At 34.4% G+C, this 15,153-nt stretch overlaps 1 protein-coding gene and 1 long non-coding RNA gene across 14 annotated transcripts in view; both read left to right on the top strand.

Annotated features, from left to right (window-relative positions):
- ROBO2 (roundabout guidance receptor 2) overlaps nt 1-15,153 on the top strand; it is a 1,635,852-nt gene that overhangs the window by 882,820 nt on the left and 737,879 nt on the right. The window lies entirely within an intron of this gene.
- The window catches only part of LOC144301737 (uncharacterized), a 139,499-nt gene that overhangs the window by 28,885 nt on the left and 95,461 nt on the right, over nt 1-15,153 (top strand). Inside the window, exon 1 of one of the 2 annotated variants that reach the window (XR_013368505.1) lies at nt 8,954-9,042. The exons of the other annotated variant lie outside the window; for it this stretch is intronic. This is a non-coding gene — a long non-coding RNA (uncharacterized LOC144301737). Of the gene's footprint in view, nt 1-8,953; nt 9,043-15,153 lie in introns of those variants that run through there. 2 annotated transcript variants of the gene reach the window in all.

The following is a 15,153-nucleotide window of genomic DNA, read 5'->3' as shown; positions in this document are numbered from 1 at the left end:
TTTTAATTTAAAAATACACGTTAAAGATCAGTCCATATTAGTAAATTTAGAACTACCTTATTCTTCTAATGTCTTCAAATAATCCATTGTGTGAGTTAACGATGATTTATTTAATCTGTCTCCTATTAATAGACATTTAGATTGCTTTCAATCATTTGCTGCTGCAAACTATGATGCAATGAATACTTCTGAATGTAGAAAACTTTTATATGTTCAATTCCTTGAAATGGAATTGCTGGCATAAATAGTGTATGCATATTTAATTTTTATATGTTGGATGAATTATCCCCCATAGCAAATGTTAGCAAATTCTTCTCCATAGACAACATTAATTTACACTTCCACCAACAATGTATAAATGTGATAATGCAAACTTTTAAGGATTCAACACCATTTACTTTGGTTTTGTCAACCAAATCAATGTGTTGGGAATACATTCAGATGACTTCTAGTTTAACTTGCTGGCATAGTTGAGGAAAAGTAACGTTCAGATCTCTGCAATTCTCTTCAAATGCTTGTCTTGTAGAAAAAATGCCATGATTGCTTTGCTAAATATTTGTTTGAAATCTTATGATTATTGGGTGTAATACAACCCAAGTCTTCTTGGCCTAAGAGTTCCATTACTATTTTATTCAATTAACATGAAAGAGCCCATTAGTGTTAAATATGTATTTATTTAAACTATAAACTAAAAGGGGAAAAAATTATATAGCTATTTAAAAGACTATGTCAGAGATAATAACCTGAAAGGAGTCTAAAAGATAAGCCAAAAAATATCTGAACCAAACAAGAATCAAATTGTATATGAAAAAATAATGAAATATTTGAAGTGTAGTTTTTATTGCTTCTGTGCCTCCTTTCCTTGCCTATAAATGAAAATGCTGAAGTGCTCCAGGAAATGTTATGTTTTTGTAGAATTCCAACCCTGGTAACAATCAGGAAGCACTAAAAATGCTCATGAGAACCGTGTTCCACAAATTAACTGAAATTCACACATGGTTAAATAAGTAACCCAACATGCCTAAACAAACATTTTATATGGTTTCTCATTACTAAACCTTGCAAACAAATCCACTGAAGTAGTTTGTTATCATCCATTTAAATTATATCCTCTAATTTAATCAAAAGCTTTTCTTGAGGGCAAAATAGTTCAGTGTGTGGGGCTGTTGATATAGATGTTGCTAAAGGAATGAGGCAGACGTTCTAAGTATGACTTAGATTGTTAATGAGTATCTTTACATGTGGCTTTCCCATGACAAGGTGATAGATGTTGGTTTCACTGTCCTCCATGAGCCATAGGACAGGGGGCTGCTCATGGATACGGAGTTCAAATCTCAGACCTTTGCAATCTGCATGCATAAAAGTAATGTTTTCACAATATAAAAGAAATAGGTCTTTTTTTTATAAGATTGCATAATTCCAAGATCAGCATCCATCTGTGTATATATTTTTTCTCTTAGCTTATGTTAATAGCTTTATTTGACAATTTAATGTTTTCCTTTTTCCTCCTAACAGCAGGTGAAAGAATTCATAAATCTGCCATGAACAGTTGCCAATGAATATTCATATCTAGGATGTCTGATTGCAGCAGTTTGACATTTTTATTTGATTTCCATCAAGAAAAAGAAATGCTTTGTTTCTTAATTCGTAATGCATTCTAATCGGTTTCTGCACATTACACCACTGGTTAAGTTATTGTAATCGCCAGTATCAAACAAGTAATTTATAAAATAAGAATATTTGATATAACCAAGATAAAAAATGTGACTAACAATTATTCTCACACTCACTGAAAATACTATACTTTTGTGTTTTATTGGGTAATTTACATTAAAAAATACGTCCGTTCTGAGGACCTTCCATTTCTTATCCCGAATGTACACTCTATTGAATGCACTAGTATCCCCTGTTGTACGAGCTCATCAGATCTCTGTTGACGTAGGAGTCTCATGAGTAGGTAACTTAAACTTAGTGGGGTATATTTCCTGTAGATCATTGTTACATGAATAAGAAGACACAGTTGGTTCAACCAGAGCCGATACAGATTTGGTACAATTTTAGTGGATATTTGTGATTATCTGTTAAAACTTGAGATATTCACAGCAGCAAACTTAATATTTTAATTAACTTCCTTTAGATTATTCTGCTTTTGTATTGATCCTTTACCACAGTTCTTCTTAAATTAAAGATACATAAGACTTATCTGGAAAGCTTGCTAAAATTCAGGTTTCTGAGCCATAACCCTTGAGATTCTTATTCTCTAAGAATTGGGTTGGGCTCAATATTTTTTTATTTCTAACAAGTTTTTAGAAAATGATGATACTGATCTACCACACTATATTTAAATATGGTGCTGGCTATCTATTGGTCTTCTATAAAATACACAGAAGTCTTCTAGATGAAAACACAGTACAGCAAATGATTAAGAAGCCTGTACTGGCAGACAGATTGCAGAAATTAAATAGGGAAGGAGTGTTCAGAACAACATACTCATTCAGCAATTCAACATAGCAAGTATTTTCTTTAATCTTGGTTCTGCATAGTGTTGTTTACATGTGGTTTATATTATATGCAAGGAGTTAAAAACTAAGAATTTATTTTTAAAATCCTCTTATGAAGTAGAATCTGTAATCCCCAGCTCCATTTTTTTTATTGAAAAGCTGAGTATAACGTAACAGTAAATTAATGAATCTCTATTCTTAATTATCTATAAATAAAATAGAAAAGAAAAATATCTAACAGATTAGAAGAGAAAACCATGGGAATTAGAGGGCATTTCCCTAGCCTGTTACTGAATTCAAAGGATTTATTTTTACTCACTTATGAAATGCTGATTTCTATGTTTTGCAAAGTAGACACATATTTTGAAATGTTTTTTTTTTATTTTAATCCATCTTCACTACCAAAAATAATTTTGTTGGCCCATTGGGTTTCCGCATTGATTGTGAACAAGTGTTTTTTTCTCCCTGTGGTGGTGGTAGTGGGGGTTGTTAGTGGTAAGTTTTCCCAAGACTTTGTGAGAGACCCAAACTTCTAAACTTATTTTCTCTACTTCAGTATCATTCCTTCCGAGGGTTTCAACTCTGTTGCTAGGCATTTTCCAAAACACAAATATGACCACAAAACTCATTATCTTAACTAAAATCTTCTGACAGCTTCCCATTGCTTTCAGCATAAAATGAATATTTCTTAGACTTGTCCACAAGGTCGCTCATAATTTGACCCCAGCCTACTTCTTTTGTTTTATAGCTATACATTTTACTTGAACCATAAAAAAAGCAATTTAGTGTTCCTTAAAAATATCCATGTATCCTCAAGCTACTGATCCTCATGCCTAAAATATCTTCATCTCTTATCTTTCCCACCAATAATTCCTATTTGTCTTTTAGGACTCAGCTCATTCTTCCACTTCTTTTGAAAATTTTCCTTTGTGGCCCAAGTTTCTATTAAGTCCTCATTCTCAAGATTCCCATTATACTATTTGCATACTTCTAGCATAGCACGAGCTGTACTGTTCATCTACATCAATGTAGATCTTAAACTCCTGGAGAGAACAGGACTGTGCCACTTATTTCCCTTATCAGAGTGCCAACAGGGAACAGAAACTCAGTAAATACTTTTTTTTTTTTTTTTTTTAGTAAATACTTTTTTAAAACATTAATTTCCTGGGCGCCTGGGTGGCTCAGTGGTTGAGCATCTGCCTTTGGCTCAGAGTGTGATCCTGGGGTCCCAGTTTTAGGTCCCACGTTGGGCTCCCTGAGTGGAGCCTGCTTCTCCCTCTGCCTGTGTCTCTGCCTCTCTCTGTGTGTCTCTCATGAGCAAATAAAAAAAATTAATTTCCAACCATGTCATGAGTAATGAGAAGATTTGATATCGAAAGTAAAGTTGTAGAAGACCTGCTAAGAACTATTACAGTGTTTAGAATGGGAAGGTGACACAACGCAAACAATGATTAAGGAAAAAAAGAGAATGCATTTAAGCTGTTACAGTAGCTCATATGTGGAATAAGAAAGAGCCCACGTATGTATGGTGTTAATGTTGTTAAGCAGTGAGAAGAATGTTGAATGCAGGCCTTGATAATCCCACAATTTCTCTCCTGAAGATAAAAAGCACAGTGTCAGTGTAATTGGAGTGAGGAAAGGAGAGGCATTTGTCTCATGAAGCATGATGGGATTTTTGGAAAAAACGGGTATAGGTAGAGGTCAGTAAAAATCAAGGAAAATATATAGGCCATTAAAAACAAGATTCCATGGTGTGAATGAGGTTCTGAGTTCCAAATTTTGAATTTGGGCATCAGTTGCATAAAAACGGGTTGACTCCATGAGCAATGAGCATCTGCTTTGTGAGGTAAGAGCAAAGAGAGGTCAAGTGATAAAGGCCCGTGATAGCAGAGAGAAAAGAAATTCTGGCCAAAGAATACATGGCTTTCAAAGGGGGAAAGGTCATTATTATCAAGATAGTGAATATACAAAACTTTTAAGTCTTTGTGTGCAATAGATTTTTAAGTCTTGAATATTAGATATTCTGAAGTTTTAGACACATACAGAAGTGAAATGTCATTGTGAATAGTCCACATGGACTATTTTGCTGAGTGACGTTTCTACTGTTCTGCTCTGGGCTCACCCCTCCATATCCCAGCCCAGGTAGAGTGTGTACAGCAGTACCGTCTGATGATTCCTGCCTCCCCAGAGCTCTGCTTCCTCCCCTCCTACCCCAATCTTTCCCTCCTCCTTGTCGCTGGTACCTCACCACTTCCTCTCCTACATTCTGTCTGCCTTCCTGCCCTGGCCTGTTTCTATTCATCTCTCCCGAGAGCCTCACCATGGGGGTCCATGAGGATGTGGCAGAGACCACATGGGGAAAGCACAAAGATTTCCCATAACTAGGCAGAAACAATCTCAGGCAACATCTTTTCCCTCCCCCACCAGTGGTGGCCACGCATCTTCTCCTTGTTCTGTGGGATAGCATATGGAAGTTAACCATTCTCTGTCCAGCAGTGTCATGATTCCCTAGACCACTTCCTTTGTTCACAGAACTCCCTTGCTGTTTAAAATTAAGTGTGACTCATCAGAACAAGAAGGAAACCAGATGTGACATCTGTGGCAAGTCTACCTCTGACCACCACTGAGATATTTGGACATAAATGCTATCCATCATTTGTTGTGCTGTTATTATCTTGTGTTACAAATGCTATTTCATGATTCCCAAAAGAATTGCTTGCCTTTGTGTAGTGATTTATATTATAAAAAAAAAAATTGTGTGAGTCCTTTAGTTTGATCCTCAAGCAAGTGTTTGATCTAAGGACAATTATCCTTATTTTATGAAAGAAGTGATAAAGATCCCATGTGGCTGCATGATTTGCTTTCAAGGACACTGCATGGATGTGGCATAGCTGACTGACACCTGGTATTTTTCTCACAACGCCATGTCTTCATGTTTCCCTTGATGATAATAAATACACGGAGCATATTCTTTTCTCAGAGGCTTTTTATTGCCATTTTTATGCAAAAATATTATTTCAGTAGGGCCACTCACAAATAAGAAAATTGAGGGATCAGAATTCTAAACAAGAGTTCTGTCCATGAATTTGTGGCCAAGCTAATGCTTAAAACCAAGCTTAATGATAATTATCCCCATACTATTTTTATGGTGCATGCTGTCCTCTGGGTCTTTTTTGGTTTTGTTCCTTTTCTTTGTTCTCAGAACATATGTAAGAATGCATTACTTTGGGGTAGTCTTTATTTTGTACTACTCCTGTAACATGAGGAAATTCACATTCATGTGCCTCAGGCTAATCCTGACACATAACCCATTGACGCCATCGTCTGGCCTCTTTTCTTACAACTTGGCCCATTAGTTTTCCATCTTTCTTCCATGTTTTCAGTATAATGACTTCTTTACTACGTATGATAAATCATACTTAAGTCTCTGTGATCTAACAACAAACTTTTTAAATGTCTTTGTCCCTATCTTTTTTTTCTCACAGCCCCTCACTTTTAATGCATGGATGAATGGTGTGCCCTTTCTCTCCATTGCCTCATTTACTTTTTTAAAACAGCACTTAATTAATGTGTGTCTGATGAAAGGAAGGCATGAACTTTCTCATCAGCCCATCCATATCAAACTTTGACCCATCATTCCACTAACAGAGTTCTCGACCAAATTACTGGTGACTTCCAAAATTTCAAATTGAGTCCTTTCTTTCCCTCTTCCCCTGACTTCTCTATAATATTAGTAAGAGCCAACAACTTCATCATTTTTGAATCCTCACCCTTTCTCCGCCATGATAGCACTAAGAGTTTCTTCAAAACCCTTTGGACATCTCCATCTACCTTGAGAAAGTAGGACAGAAGAGTCAAGAGGAAGGGCACCAGAGCCAGGCTAATGGATCCCACCACCGACTAATACTGGGCAATTCACCTAACTTCTTTGTGCCTGTTTCCTTTAAAATGAGGGTAACAATAGTATTTAACTTGTGATTTTAGGTACTACCTAATAGGGTTGTTTTGAGTATTGAAAGTGTTAATACATGTAAGGTGCTCATGGCAGTGCCCAACATCTAGTAATGACCTAGGAAACAATTTGATTACTACTATTGTTACTACTGCCAGGACCACCAGCACCACCATCATCACTATTGCTTATTTTCCTCTTGCTCTGCCTCTCTTCTTTCATTCAGAACCTACACATTGGATCTCCCTACAGCTCTTCTCTCAGCTCTCTTATGTCCTCTGAGTGGTCTCTAAAGCCGTAATATCTATTGTCAAGGCTACATGTCCACTGCACATATTTTTTATGCAACTCAAATCTTTATTTTCAGCCGTTCCCATGAATTCCAGATTGGTGACTTAGTCTGGTTACCACTTACTAAACCACTACCTTTTAAAATCACTATGGTATTTTTAAGCCAAAATTCCTAAATCCAATGTCAGTATCTTCCCTCGGAATATGAATTTTAGCTCACTTATTAAGGTTGGTAATCATCGAAGCTAGAAATCCCTACTTGCTTTTTCTCCTTGCCTCCACTTCTAATTGGTATTATCATTAGGAAGTTTTATTACAAGTGAAACATAGACCTTGAGTAGAAATGGCTTAAGTATTATCATTAATTTGTTTTTTATATCTCCAGAAACTCGATTCTTGTCAGTCACTGTTTCCTCTTCCTAAAAAAGAGACTTCAAGGAAGCAGATGAGTTCAGCAATCATGCTTGTAGTTTCGGCAGCAATTAAAAGGAAGAGATTTAACAAACAAACAAACAAAACAAGCAAGCTTTCCATCCTGTAGGTAGGAATTATTCCCTGACTTTCTCTTATATCCCATTAGCCAGAATGTAGTCATGTGGTTAAATGCAACCACAGAGAAAGCTTGGGAATGATGTCTATTCTAGGTGGCCTGGTTTTCATCTAAAAATTGACATAGAAGAGGAGAATAGTGTTTTCGCTTTTCTAATTTCAACTTTATTGAATTATAATTGACACATAAAATTGTAACACGTTTAAAGTGTATATCATGGTGATTATACACATACTTTGTATATGTGTTTAAAGACTCCCCTCACCTAGTTAATTAACAAACCCATCATTTGATATGTTTATCTTTTTGGTGATTTAATGAGTGGTCTCCAATATCTATTATCTTATAAATTATAATTTTAATAGTTTCCCATATTTTTCCTCTTCTCCATTGCCATTGTCACTGACCTAGTTTAATGTCATCATTCCAAAAAGGCAAATGCTATAAAATTTGGTCTCCACATTGCTGATAGATTCAACTTTCTAGAACACACACCTTATCATTGAAACTCTCATCTCAAATTCTTCCTTAACCTATCCCACACTATAATATTTGCAATTTTGTTAGAAAGGGCAAAAATTGTACTCAGTAATGAACATCAGCCTAATTATATAAACTTCACTCCCAACAGTCTTTGTACTTTGTCTTGCAGCCACATCAAATTATTTGCAATCTCTTGAGGTTGCTGTTCATTTATTTGTCTTTGTGGGTTTGTACATGCTATGTCAAAAGATCATGAAATTTTTTCCTCCCCTTTTATGTCCTTCAAAATCCAGCTCAGACATTACTTTCCTATTAGTTTTTTGCTAGTTTTTTTTTTTAATGTTCTTCAAGATTCAGCTCAGATATTACTTTCCCAGTTTTGTTGTTGTTGTTTTAAATCAGGTTGAGTTGCTCTCCTTCATCTTCATCCCCCATAGATCACTGCATCTGTATACATCATACATTCTACTGCAGAACTTAATCTGTTGTCTTGTAAGAGGCATTTTATATATATTTTTCCCTCTATGACTGTGAATGCCATGGGTAACTGTTGGGCTTCTGTTTGTCTACAGTATAAGTGGGTACTCAGTAAAGGTTTGTTGAGCTGTTAAATATCTGAAGTTAAATATATTATTATATATAAGTATTATAATAATGCATGTTATGCCTGTAAAGAAAATACCTACCTCCACCAAGCAATGTTTCAAGCAAGAAGAACACAAAACTTTAGGATATTTCAATCTATACTTGAAGAATATAGTTAAATTACCTTTTACTAAATTGTCTTTTCTTAATGTTTAACAAGATTTTTGTTCTCAAAATGAAAATAATCCTGATGAGACTTAAGAAATTCTGTCATGAAATGTAAATGTTTCTAGTACAAAAGAATGCATGTTTCCAGGTGAGAGCACATTTCCCAAGGGCCCAGTGCAGTCCCCTGGTGCAGTAATCTACTACTTGTCATTCTACTGAGTTGAATAGAATCCTTCTCCAGAATGGGCTCACTTATTTAATAGGATCTGGGTCATGGATTTAAAAAAATGTAAATGCTTAAGACAAATAGAGGAACTCTGTCATTCACAATATGTTTTATTTGATGGCTACACATCTGCAGTTTCTTGAGTTTACAAATTTGATTGTTGTTTTATAATATTAAGGATATTTTTCTTGATTTATATTTTCAGTAAAATATTCCTCACTGTATGAAAGAAAGGAGATTGAATAATTTCTCACTTCAATCGTTTTGCTCCAGAATATCAGTTAAGGTACCAAACTTCCTTCACTTTATCTTGATGAATAGGAAAATTATTCCACAGACATCACAGAACTAATCACAAGAATCTCTTAGTCTCTGTATTTCATATGCCATGTTCCATTTTTTCTCATCCATTATGTCTCTAAGGTAGAATTGCCAGAAACTCAACTTGACATCATAGCATTTCTTACTCCCAGTGTGTGCCTCTATTTTGACATTCATCAAAAAATTTTGTCACTGTATGTGTGTAGGTACATGCAGGTCTTCACATATGAGCAGCAATTTGCCATACACAAAAAGCAGTTTGTCTATCCTTTGATAGTGATTTGTGTTTCACTTTGATATCTGCAGCCCCCCAAAATGTTTTCTTTCTTAACAATTAGCTAAATAGATTATCAAAAATGTGTGTATGTATATATAAACATAAACAATTAAAATCAATCTTTATAATGATCTAAACTTCTGAAATACTGTTTTCCATCCGTGTTGTAAAAACAACCTAAGAATAGACTTGCACTAAAATAACTAGAAATGGCAAATAACAATGTGAACTACCTTGCAGTTTTTGAAGGTCAAGACAAATTTTAATAATGCACAATATGATACTTGTCTAACTAATAGATTTAGCATAGCTAAATTGAAAGCACTGTTGGAATGGAAGAAAATCAGAATTTAAATTATTGAGCAATTGAGCTGTCATTAAAAATGTCAAGAATGAAGTTTATTTTCCCTGGAGAATATGCTAGTTCTACCCTGTGCTTTTTCTTTTCATTTTAAAATATATATCCAAAAGTATAGGCAAGCATATCATCCACACCATTTTTTGTGAATTTGTTTTTCTTTTTACATTTTGTTTTGGCCCAATATTTTGTATAGTACAATCAAATGAAGTATAGATAATTAAAAAGGCAAAGCCATATAAATTATTTTTTTGTGATCAATCTGCTGCAGATGCAGATATCCTTAAACATTTGACTATTTATTTATTTTTAAGTAATCTCTACACCCAGTATGGGGCTCAAACTCATGACCCAAGATCAAGAGTTGCATGCTCTACCAACTGAGCCAGTCAGGAGCCCCCCAGTTCTTCAATTATTGTTAGAATCAGCAGCAGCAAATAACTATTAAATTGCTATCAATGCCTACTCTCAAGTTTTGTGCCTAACACACTGTGAACTGGTAACAAACAATTTGTGGACAATCGTTGGTCCGTGGACCATGCATTGAGTACCACTGCTCTCACTAGGCAGAGCACATATTCTCTGACACATAAATCTTGAGTTAATCTTCTATGGTCTACCATAGTCTAGGTTGCTTAAGGGTAGAGATCAGATCACTAAGGTAATATAACCAGACTTATTACACCGAACTTTCTATATTATTCCAGATTATCAAATAGGGGTCACTGATATTTTTGTCACTAGTATTGGTTAGGCTGGCCCATCGTAGATAGACAAACTTGTTTATAGGTATAGAATGAAATTTTAAGAGCTATAAGGAATATCCAGCTATACATACCCAGATTATTTCAAGCAGGGCTAATCTAATTCATTTTTCATTCAAATGCTATATTACATTTTGAATTAAGAGACATTTTATTCCTGCAGGTAGAATTTTAGGATCAATTATAGCTAGTGTGAATTTTAGTAGGTACTTCAGTATGATTATATTAATTTAAACATAAAAATTGGGCTACTTATGCAGGAGTTGGAGTATGAAAGCGCTTCTCAATAGGCTCCTTATTTCAAGGCTTACCAGCCAAATTATAGTGTAATTGCTTTTATTTGATCTTTTCCTACCTAAAAACTGTCTTGAGGGTGCATGTTTCACTCCATTTGATTTGATCAAAGAAAGAGAAGTCCATGAGTTTTTCAAAGAACATCCAGATTCAAAGTGGTAAGGAATATTCTATGTATTTTTACTGCTCCATATGGGTAAGCAGCTTCAACTACTTTTAAAAGCAGGAAAGAAAGAAAGAAGAGACAAGAAGGAATGCACATAAGGTTTAGCTTTATAATAATTATTTAACTTCATATTTTGAAGATAAAACAAAGTATTTAGAAGAACACTACTTATATTTGCCATGATTATGTTATCAATCACATAAGGCCTTTGCCATAAAACTTAGGCTGTTTAAACATTATTTTGTGCTTATTTTTACTCCAAGTTTAGAATTCTAAATATAATTATTATTTAAAAATATTATTGCTGACAAACCTCAATTATATGCCAAAAAGTTACTTTTATTAATTTACCATAAAACAAAATTAATTCATTTGGGAACTAATAGTGATAAATGTAGCACTATCCAAGACTCTGTGATCAGAGAAATATTGAGGACCATCTTTGTTAGTTAGCCATTTTAAGTATTTCATCTATATTTCTTCTTTACATTTAATTCTCAAATAGTATCTTATGGTTTAAACCTGAAACCATACATGAATCTTTCCTGCCATAGATCTACGAGTTATTTTATTTTTGGCAAATAAAAAACAAATGAAGAACGAGAGTGATTGTTTATGTGTAATCAGGATGAATAAGAGAAAAGTAGGATAATTTTCATAATCCACACTAGCTATAAGTAGACGCACCTGCACATCTCAACCACTACTTTCAGTGCCCTGGGATTTACTCAAGGGCCTGATCTTACTCATTTAATGAACTATATGTTAATTGTTCAGCCATTTCTAGTGACTTACCAGGGTAAAGTCACTAAGTGACTTGGAATATATAATGTACTGTCTCACAACCAGACAGTAGCTACATTTTAACTGAAAAGCATGACCACCACTTATATTTAAGCAAGGAAAGGAAGGAGGGCTTTGGTTCAATTCAACAGACATTTATTAAGTGTTTATATGTTGAAGAGTATTAACACTGGCCTAAATTACTGTTATTTTGTAAGACGGTAGGAAATGGCATATAATGGACTATCAGTTTAACCTTTGTTCTCCAGGGAAATCCTGTTCAGTGAAAAACTTGTCATTTGGGCTGTCATAAGGCATCCATTTCTTACTTTAGTAAGAAATATAGGTTAATCGGGCATTTATACATTATACAGATAGCAGGCTCAGGCTGTTGAGTTGTGTGTGCTCCTGAGGCAAACAGGCTCAGGGATCATCTTCCAGATAAGACCATTTTATATGAGAGGTTTATGTGCATTGTAGAATGTCACACATTAATTTTGCTTCTTTTGCTTTATTTGTTTGTGTTCATCTTAGCTTGGATTTAAGAAAAATTTAGCCCATTGAAACTTAAATTTTAAGAGGGCATGATTACTGAAGCTCAATTTTGGGGAACATTTTATTTAATGCTGTTCAATGGGACAGAAAGGTATCCAGGATATACTTGAGGATTCATTATATTTCTTTTAATAGAAAATGTTAACATCAATTTCCAGTGGAACGCATTAGCAGCTTCAGTCTTGTAAAGTGTTTCAAATTAGAAAGAAATTCTAAAAATAAAAGAAAGGTTTATTTAGGGGAAAACATTTGCTGATTCTGTCCTTGAAACTTATATTTTGGGGAAAATTTAACTCACTGTATGAAAAAGGGAAAGGTAAAATGCTTTCAAAAAGAGAGAACCTTGCTTTCTCCATGGAGTTTAGACATGACACTAGGGCTGCCAGTAATACCTAAAGCAAATGATCAGAAATATCAGGTATGTAATTCATGCCAGGGACTCTGCTTGACACACTCTGCCCTCCCTCTTACTACCCAAAGGTGATGCTTTTTCATGGCATTAGCGGCTTGACAATATCATCCCCTTCCCACTCCACCCCCATACAAACTAATTTTCTTCATTATAAATTATCAAACAATATGCATTCAGTTCTATTTTAGGAGTATTCTATGCATATAACAGTATACATTTTATAGGAAGAGGGTATAAAGGTAGATATAACCAACTTTCAGATATAGCAAAAGAAATATATATTTCTATATTGTAAATTACAACCATTTTTCATATTCAACATGGGTTCTCTTTTGCAACTTCCCTAATTTATGAATTTTTGCTTCCCCTAAGCATATGTAGTTCTTGTTTGTTCTTGTGAAGCCCACATCTTTGGGCTTCACATTCAATGGGAAGTCTACTTAAGATACTCTCTTGTCTCCCCACTTGCATCCTCTCTCTATAAAATAAATAAATAAATCATAAAAATAAATCACAGAGTAAAGTGAATAAAAAATCTCAGCCAAAAAAACTCAATAGGAAATAACAGGATTCATATTATATTTTACAACAATAATAGATTAACAATGGTAATGGTATTATCATTATCAAGATAGTCTTTAAATGGCACATTATGCTTAATGAAACATGGAAAATCACGCTTTGTTTTTGCACCATAGGGTAATAAGAACTAAATTCACATTTGTCCAATGAATAGTATGTAGTGTGCTACTGTGTATTTCCTCTTTCAGGTGTATCACTAAATAATATTAGGAATAATTCTGTCTAGCAGTAATATATGACTATGTGAAAACTTTGAATTCTACCTAGAGTATTTTAGTTTGAAAGAGAGAAAAGAGAGAGATGCGCAAAAAAAAGAAGTCAGAGCAAAGATAGTAACACTCAATAAACATTCTGTGCTCAATCTTTTTCTTCCTCAGTGCTTTACATTCTTGAACTCATTTAAACCTCTCCAAACCCTATGAAATAGAAATCATTATGCTATTTATGTAGATGAAGAAACTGAAGCACAGGGAACTCATATACCTTGCTGAAAGTGACATAAGCCACAGAATTAGGATTCAAACCCAGGTACTCAACGTCCTCTACACTGCCTCTACACTAGCAAGGATGTAGATTTGCACACACACATTGTAAGGAACTTAAATAATTTTTTTGGAGGGGGCAACAAATGTTTATAGTGTTTGGGGAATATTTGTGTGACTAGTCGATATTGATCACTTTTTTAAAATATCATTTATTTTACCATAGAAACTGAGAATATCAGAGCTAAAAGAGTCCTTAAAAATAATATATTACATTGCCTTCATTCATACTGAAAAAATAGTCACTGCATAATCAAATTTGCTACTTGCAAGGGCTACTTATACTTCTGACAATATGTTAGGAGCAAAGAGTGCATTGCAACTTTTGTGAATTGGTTTCAGTTTGGTTGATTCTAATTTAGAAGTGTTCTTAACAATCTTAATTCTCTTCCTCCCACTCAGTCTTCATGCCCAATCCCAAATAATTATGACACACTTAATACTTTCTTCTAATTAATTCATTAAACTCTTAAAGACATTTTTTTAAATCACTCAAATATCATATAACCTACCCAATCTTGTAAGACCTATTGAATTAGGAGTTCCTCCGATGTAGGAGGAACTTCAACCCATCTGGATGAGTATTGTTTCCGATTCCGCAGGCTGGAGAAATATGGTGTGATGACCCCCAAGTGCCAAGGCAGTATTGGTTTCTTCTACAATCTGTAAGTTTCTGGAGCTTTGGCAGTGCTTTAAATCAAAGAGATATTTGGCTTTTGCAATATTCCCAGAAACACATTAGGAGTGAGTTTAGCCTAGTGCAGAGAGATTGGGGGCAAAATTGTTCCTAAAATATGCCTGTAAGCTGTTATCTACAAAAAAAAAATTATATTTGTTGAAGGTATTTTTAGAGACATACATATTTAATGACACTATCAAAGACACATCCATGCATATATATTTGGCAAGAAAAAATATTTTCTTAAGGGTGTTACTGATGGCTGTGACAAAGGCTAATGAATATTATAATGAAGGAAAGAAGATAGTAATTTTTAATGGACACAAATGGTGAATTTAATTGTTTTTGATAGAAATTCTTTCAGACTGAACAAATTCAGGGAATTTGTGTGGGTTAAACAGTGAACAGGATTTAAAATAGATAATATCACTAAACTAATGTCAAACCCCACTTTCCTATCCTTGTTTATACAGAAACTTGTCTCTGAGGCATAAAAGATGATAGGACACAAGGGATAAAACTCCCTGTTGGATACACAGTAAGAAACAGTAAAGAAACAGACAAACAAAAAAGACACATAGTCCTTAAATATCATATTATGCTTATGAAAGATCTAAAATCATGCACTGATTTTGCAACATAGAGTAGCATGAATTCCAAAAGC

The sequence above is a fragment of the Canis aureus genome, chromosome 30 (genome assembly GCF_053574225.1).
Source record: "Canis aureus isolate CA01 chromosome 30, VMU_Caureus_v.1.0, whole genome shotgun sequence".
Lineage (NCBI taxonomy): Eukaryota > Metazoa > Chordata > Mammalia > Carnivora > Canidae > Canis > Canis aureus.
Note: the sequence above shows the minus strand (reverse complement) of the source record. Positions and strands in the feature narration are given on the sequence as shown.